Below are 8,046 nucleotides of genomic sequence, written 5' to 3'. Positions count from 1 at the left end.
GTATATAAGGCATGAGGAGACAGGAACTGAAGGCTTTTCGGCAAAAGCATCCCTTTCAGCTAGAAGTCCTTTTGGCTGGAGCTCTTCCGGGCTGAAGAGTTGGTGAGGTAAGAGGTGATGGCTGTGGCTTGCTCTGCTTCTCTGACCCCAATATCAGGCTCCAGGTTTTTATTAAAAGACCTATTAGAAATTCGTGTTACATGTGTGTCTGAGAAGCAGGAAGGTGTATGTATGTAAGAGAGATAAATCTTCATCTTTCCCGGTGACAGTCAACAAAGAATGTCTAAAGTGAAAAGCAGATCAAGATTAATAGCCTTTTAAAGTGTGCAGCTAAAATTTTAAGGATGGGTAAAGGAAGCAGAGAGGTTGCCCCAGGAGTTGAGTCTCAGGGGGAACGCACTAGCAAGACTGTTGTTTGTGTTTTATGCTTTGAAGTAATATTTAACTTTGGAAACTATGAAATTATTGTGGTGGTTTGCAAGAAAATGGCCCCCAAAGGGAGCGGCACTGTTAGAAGGTGTGGCCTTGTTGGAGGAAGTGTGTCACTGTGGGGGCGGGTTTGGAGGTCTCTTTTGCTCTAGCCTCCATCAGTGTGACAGTCGGTTGACTTCCTGTTGCCTGCAAGATGTACACTCTCGGCTCCTGCACTATCTATGCCTGCATGCCATCATGTTCCCCCGCCATGATGATAATGGACTGACCCTCTGAAACTGTAAGTGAGCCACCCCAATTAAATGTTCTCCTTTATAAGAGTTGCTGTGGTCATGGTGTCTCTTCACAGCAATAAAAACCCAAACTAAGACAATTATGCCTAACTATGTAACACTATAAAAATCAATGCCAGTTCTTCAAAAATCTCTGCTTTCTCTCAATTTTATATTACACTCCCACCAGGCCCTCTGTGTTTAGAGATCAGCTCACCAGGCATCTAAGACGGTGCCAGACTCTTCTGAAGCCCACTAGAAGCATGCAGAAAAGCCACCTTTCTCCCCACTTCCAGGAGAGAAGTGGCTGGCAGCTTCCCGTGAGCCCCATGCTGAGGACTCCACCTCACTTCTGAGTTAGGAGCGCCTTCCAAATTCAGTGCTTTTCCAAATCAAAGCAGAAACCCTAAATCCTCCACCCCTGCCCCCCAAGCCAGCCAAGCTGACTTTACAGGAAGAGTCATTAAACTGGAGGTACCTACAAAAGGAGAAACGTGCACAGCCCTAACCACAAGGAGTCTTCAATTGCTTTTGTCCTTCGGAGACAGCAGAATGGATGGGCTGCCCTGGGAGACCTAGCAGATGGGAAACTCATTAGAGATGCAAGCTTCAGCAAGAGGGACCTGTGCGTGTCAGGAGTTTCGGGGTATTCATTGTTGCCTGGAAACCAGAGACCAAATAGGAAACAGGAAGCCCCAGGAGGAGAGAGGCAGAAATACTTGAGCTGCATTTCCAGAGGTGAGGGCTGCCCGCCAAGGCCTGCAGGCAGCCCTGGACCTCCAGCCTCAGATCATCAGCACCGCTTCCCAGGACACCCTCTCCCTCCCAGCCTTACTTTGCACCTCTTAGGGTTCAGGTGACCCTGTAATGGTGTTGGAGGACACACACACACACACACACACACACACACACACACACACAGAGAGAGAGAGAGAGAGAGAGAGAGAGAGAGAGAGAGAGAGAGAGAGAGAGAGAGAGAGAGAGAGAAAGAGAGAGAGAGAGCGAGCTTTGGGACCTTTTCTGGAACTGATTTCTGATGAAACTGACAGCTTCCCAGAAAATTTGCTTCATCTCTAGGTTTTCTGCAGCTGCTTGGCTGCCTGTGTGGGGCACGGACTCCCCGTTTTATTTGTGTGACCCTGGGTGAGGCGGGTCTGTCTGAGTCTGTCCTAGAAATTGCAGCTGGAGCAGAGTGTGGCCAAGCTGGAAGAGGTCCTAGAGCACAGAGCACAAAAGCAGGATGACCACTGGGGACTTGCTGAGCACACCAAGCAGGTCCTTCTCTGCAGTGATACAGGCCTGGCTAACTGGGTCCCCCTCCAGCGGGGCCGTTCCGCTTCCTGTCACTGGCATGGCCTTTGCTGTCTCTGAACATCCTGTGGTCACTCCACGGGCAGGTGGAGCCTCTTCCCCCCACTCCCACCTCGGAGGCAGGTTTTTTGTGGCCACATCCTGGGCCTCTTTGGCATCAGCACCTGGGAACTTGAAAGTCTGGGAGGAGGGCATGCACTTCCGGCTGAGGCAGGCTGCACATTGGTGCCATCCTGTTTGAGGTGGTCTCTCCTACTGTTTGCACGGTCTACCTCAGGAGAGCTGGTGCTCAAGCTTCCGGGAATGGCCTCCATCTCTCCTCTCCTAGGGGGAATGCCGGAAAAACAGGTGTTTCCCACTCACTGTGTCTGGCTTTTACTAGGGCGCTGGGGTTCTGAACTCAGGTCATCAGGTGATGTGGTGGTCTCACTTTTACCTATTAAACGCCCTCCCTTGCCCTAGGTTAAATTTTATGATTTATTGATAGGTGCCTGATGTTTGGTTTGGTTTTTAGGTCTAAAAAGACAATTTTGTGTATTTCCACCAATGGCTTATGAGTGACTCCATTTTGGTGGCCTTGGCAGCTCTTGGTTTTAATTGGCCACATGCAAAGGCACCTGGCTCTTGGAAAAGATTTTGGAAAGTCTAGAAAAAGGCAGATGGGACCCAGGCTATGGAAGATCTCAGGGGACAGTGGTGGTGACCTCAGTGAAGAGGAGGGACATGGCTGAGGGAACAGAGTCACACAGTTACCCAGTGTGTAACTGATCTAATGCAAAGATCCCTTACCCCTGGGAGAGGGATAGGACAAGCATGGGCTTGTGGGAAGGGAGAGAATACTTCAGGAAAGCAAAAACTGAGGTCTCCTCCGACTGTTTTCACTGGATTATTTTTGTCTTTTTTGTATTGCTATTATAACTAATCGACTGAAAAGCTTAAGACAACACAGATTTTGGTTCCTACAGTTTAGAGATTGGAAGTCCAGCCTGGGTTTCACTGAGCTAACATCAAGGAGTTGGCAGGTCAGATCTGGATCCTTATCTAGACTCCATGGGGACAGCCTGCCTCTTGACCTTTTCTACTTTCTAGCAAGGCTGCCCACACTCATTAGCTAGTGGCCCCTTCCCCATCATAAAGAGCAGGACTGTGGGGCCATGACCCTCTCATACTGCCCTGTCTGCCTCTCTCTTTTTTGCTTTGCAGGTCCTTTGTGGTCCACTTGGACATGTCTGAGTGGTCCAGAATAAGATTCCTAGTAAAGACAACCTTGACTTCCTTAATCCCATGCACATACTCTGCCATGAAATACATTCAGATTTCACAGATTCTGGGGGTTATATGTAAATATCTTTCAGAGGCCACAGTTTTGTTTGGAAGATTAATAGGAAAGATGGACATGGAAGGCTAAATTGACTGTTTTGGGAAAAGAGGTAACCGCTAGGAGATCTCAGAGCCCACTCAGAGTCCATCTGCTCTAAACAGTTTTAAGATGCAGCTGTCTCTGGCGTAGGAGATAGCTTAGCCGATGAGACTCTTGGCTCACAGGTTCACATGAAAGAAAGGTCATATTTCTCTGTTTTCTTCCAGTTGACTTCAGCCTGAATCCAAGTTCCTACCCTGTCAGCTTGGCAGGAAATCCCGTTTAAATTATTACCAAGACTGTCTCTTTCCCAGAACCTAGGGTCCACAAACCAATCAGTCACCACCAGGGACAACACAATGCTGTGCGCCAGGCACTGTTGTAAGTATTAGAGCTGTACTTCCCTTAACCCTTTCAACCGTCTGACACAGGCATCACTCTTTTACACACGAGGGGATGGAGCCCCACAATGATTCTAGAACTTGCTCAAGATCTCACCACACCAGCATGTTATGGTTGTGACTGGCACCCTTGTTCAAACCCAGAGTAGCCCCTTGAAGGCTTTCTCTGTTTCAGTGGAATATGGAAGTTGTTGCTGGCCGTTAGTGCCTCAATTGTCGCCAGTCCCCAACCCACCCCGTGGCACCACACAGCCACTGCTTCAGTATTGCCCAGCTGCTTCCTTCCGCTTAGACTGATTTCTAATGTATCTTTCATTTTTGACTCCGAGAATTCTGTTGCTGTTAAAAATACTTAGAGTCTTTTTAGCCACTACCAGGAACAGACAGTTAAATGGGTACTTCTGTGTGGTTCTTGCTGGGCAGAATGCTCCCATGAAAGAGAATGGATATATGGATATATGTTTATGTATATATATGTATATGTAAGAACTTAGTTTGTCTTCACCCCCCCCCTTTTTTTTTCCCAGAGCTGAGGACTGAACCCAGGGCCTTGCGCTTGCTAGGCAAGCGCTCTACCACTGAGCTAAATCCCCATCCTCTGTCTTCACCCTTCTTGAGGTTAGTACATTTCAATGAAAGGATACTCATATTCATGTTTTTGTTTTTGTTTGTTTGTTTTTTGGTTTTTCAAGACAGGGTTTCTCTATGTAGCTTTGTGCCTTTCCTGGAACTCACTTGTTAGCCCAGGCTGGCCTCGAACTCACAGAGATCTGCCTGGCTCTGCCTCCTGAGTGCTGGGTTTAAAGGCGTGTGCCACCACCGCCCGGCTTCATATTCATGTTTTAAGAAGTTACTTTGTTGGGGGCTGGAAAGACAGTTCAGTGGTCAAGAGCACTGGTTTCTCTTCCAGAGGACCTAGGTTCAATTCCCAGCATCCACAAAGCAGCTCACAACTGTTAGTATCTCCAGTTATAGGGGACCCAATACATTCTTCTGGTCTCTGCATGCAGAGATATACACACAAGCAAAACACCCATAAACATGAAATAAAATATGAGTCCAAACCCCATTCCTCTGGGAGAAGGCTTGGAGAAGGAAGGAGAAACCAGGAGCCCTGCAGATATCAAGCTGAGTTTTTTAAAATGGAAAAAAAAAAATAAGAAATTCCAAAAGACAGACCCCAAGGACATGCCTGTGGAGATGTAGCTTGAACTATTACAGTGGAATGGGAAAGAGAGGAACTCATGGGTCACGTGACTTGCTTTGATTCCCAGAACAGAGCCTGATTGACAGTTACCCGCCCTCTTGCCTTATCTCATGCTTATGTGACTATCTAGTCTATCATCTATTCATCTGTTCATTGAGACGAGGTTTCACTACATAGCTCTAACTGGCCAGGAACTTACTCTGTAGACCAGGATGGCCTTGATCTAATAGAGATCTGCCTGGTTCTACCTCCTGAGTGGGGGAATTAATCCATGTGGCAATATGCTATGCTCTTTTAAAGTATATGCCACCATGTCCAGTGTGTGTGTGTATGTGTGTGTGTGTGTGAGTGTGTGTGTGTGTGTGTGTGTGTGTGTGTGTGTGTGTGTGTTTAATGTCTTTGAACTTACTATGTCCATTGCCAGGAACAGTAAATAAAAGTGACATGCGCTCCTGGAAAAGTCATGGTTGAGAGAGGTCTACAACCTCTGCTGCCATATCTCCTGTTGAAGGAAAGCATCTTGTCTACTACATCCAACAAACCACACACGCAGCATGTGCTGTTATCCAAAGGAGCAATAGGGGAGATGGTCCAGGACTCACCACTATTCTACCTTCCTTCACCACCACACTGGGGTGGGCAGCTCCTCCCAGAGTGGTGGCAGCTTTATCAGCCCTTGTCCCTCAGTCAAGACAGGTGAAGCAGAACCTCTGCAACCCGAGATACGTGGGGAGCATTGACTGGCAAGGAAGGAATCCTTTGAGTCACTGTGATATTGGGGAATAACTTGCTTGATCTTGACTGGTACAGTAGGTCCTTAATAAATACCCTTTTAGCTGGGCGGTGGTGGCACACGCCTTTAATCCCAGCACTCGGGAGATTTTATCAACATCCTGCAGCTCACAGTGCCGAGCCCAGGCAAGCAGCCTCTGGAGACCACTGTGGCAGTGTGTAGTAGGGCAAGGCCTTGATGACATCCTCTGGGGCCACAAGTGCCATCTTGGGACAGAGTGTGAACAGACTGAGCAAGAATGTGTGCTCTGTGGCAGAGACATGGCAGATAGCTCACTACCACGGCAAACTGGGTGCTGGGTCACCTGGATGACTCCATGTCTGCTTAACATCTCCAGATGTTTTAAGTTGTTTGGCTGCCAGTAAAAGTCCCCTCAATGCGCTTCAGAGGTGGAGTGGGGGGAGGGGAATACCCAATCACCAAACAAGAACCCAACCCCCACCCTGACCATTACATTTTTGAATCCATATGTACTCTTTGGGAAAATTCAATCCATATGTTTCTCAGCCTTTTATACATTGGAATGTTTCTTGGGGAGTATTTGACTTCCAAAGAGTTTAGACCCTTCCCCCCAATCCCCCCCAGGCCATTTCCTTCCTCTGTCTCCTGCACCATCCCTTCTTCCCCCAATACTTTAAAACCAGGAATTCATGTTGTGTCAACCAAACAGCCAGGGCAATACTACGGCGATAACCCAACAGTCCCGAATGGCTCTGAGCCATCAACATGCCCAAAGAGGCACCCTAAGGCCTGTCACCTCTCAGTCTCATAAAGCTGATCAGAAAAGCTGGAGGCTCCTATTTGTTCCAGGAGTGTCCTACTCCAGGAGGGTTACATGCAGACAGTTTGCAGGGCCTTACTGTCTCTTTGCTCACACAGGGTGGGGCCAGGCGGTAGGACCCAATTGAGACTCCCATTGTGTTGGGAACTGGAGACTGGGCCCAGGGGTCTCACAAGTGTTCCCAATAAGGGCTCTTCATGGCGGCCAAGTGTGCAGTGTAGCGGGTCTGAGGTGTCTGCTGCACAGGGGTTCCAGCCAAGCTCCAGGAGGTGGAAGTAATAATAATTATTCATGCCTGGCTTTTGTATAGCGCTTCATCGTTTTAGAGATGTTGTCAGCAGCTGGATGTGGCCAACAGCTTTCGGGACCAGGAAATTTGGATTCGAATTCTTTGTCCTTGATCCACCAGCAAGACTAATGGCCTCATCTCTCCGAGCCTCTCATTCATCTGCGGAAAGGGGACAGTGGTCCTACCTCACAGCCATGAGTCTAGGGAGAAAATGTCACCGATCGTGTAAGAGACTGACAGTTACTAGCGCCGTGCAGAACTGATGCTACACCCCATTTGATGCTTAATCTCAATGCTTAAGAGCCTGACCTGCTCAAAAAAGTAAGTCCAGGAAAAGCAAAAGATCTGCACAAAGATGTTCACAGCACAATTGTTTATAAAAGGAACTTCAATGGTCAGTTGTTAGGAAGTAGCTATGGCAATGACAGACACACAGACACACATGCACAGAGATGGACAGACACAGACAGACAGACAGACAGACAGACAGACAGACAGCTTTAAAAAGTCTACAGATGTCAGGAGGGACCAACATGAACATGCAGGAGTGTAGAAATGTGTTTACAAGCTAGTTCTAAGTAAAATAAACAGAACACAAAATTACTTATAAACACTATGATTAGAACTAAGAAAAGAATGAATATTCCTAGCTGAAGATTACAGAGAGTCAGAGAAAAAAGAAAATGGTTCTGTGAGAGAAACAGGTAGGATTACACATTGGCTTTTTTCCTTTAAACTCTTCTAATGTTATTGTAAAAATCATGTCAATAAAAATGTCATATAAACTTAAAAGCACCACACTACTGTTCCATTCCAAGCAAGTTCATGTCAAGTGTGTCACGACTTGAGGTTACTTTCTCCTGGTTGTCAATTTAGATCAGGAAGAAGGCTCCTGGGAAGGTGACCTCTTTTTAAAAGTATTTTATTTTGCCTGCATGTATGTATGTGCACCATATGTGTGCATTGGATCCCCTGGAGCTGGAGTTATGGATGGTTGGGAGCTGCCATATGGATGCTGGGAAGTGTCCCTGGGTTCTCTGGAAGAGCAGCAAGTGCTCTTACACACTGGGCCACCTCTTCAGCACAATGAGACCTCCTATAGGGCAGAACAAACTCCGGGAGATGGGGGGTGGTCTTAGGCAGGCAGAGTGGTGCAAGCCAGCTCCTGCCATATTTCCTCACAGACCCCAGTGGCTGAAC

At 47.5% G+C, this 8,046-nt stretch overlaps 1 long non-coding RNA gene across 1 annotated transcript; it reads left to right on the top strand.

The window, feature by feature from the left end:
• The first annotated feature begins 686 nt into the window (after positions 1–686).
• Positions 687–4,330, top strand: LOC118592758. Its single transcript, XR_004946151.1, has 3 exons — positions 687–712; positions 3,603–3,756; positions 4,304–4,330. It is a non-coding gene; the product is annotated as an uncharacterized LOC118592758 (long non-coding RNA).
• The last annotated feature ends 3,716 nt before the right edge of the window (positions 4,331–8,046 follow it).

The sequence above is a fragment of the Onychomys torridus genome, chromosome 11, assembly GCF_903995425.1.
Source record: "Onychomys torridus chromosome 11, mOncTor1.1, whole genome shotgun sequence".
NCBI lineage: Eukaryota > Metazoa > Chordata > Mammalia > Rodentia > Cricetidae > Onychomys > Onychomys torridus.
The sequence above is the reverse complement of the archived record's forward strand: the minus strand, read 5'-3'. Positions and strand labels throughout refer to the sequence as shown.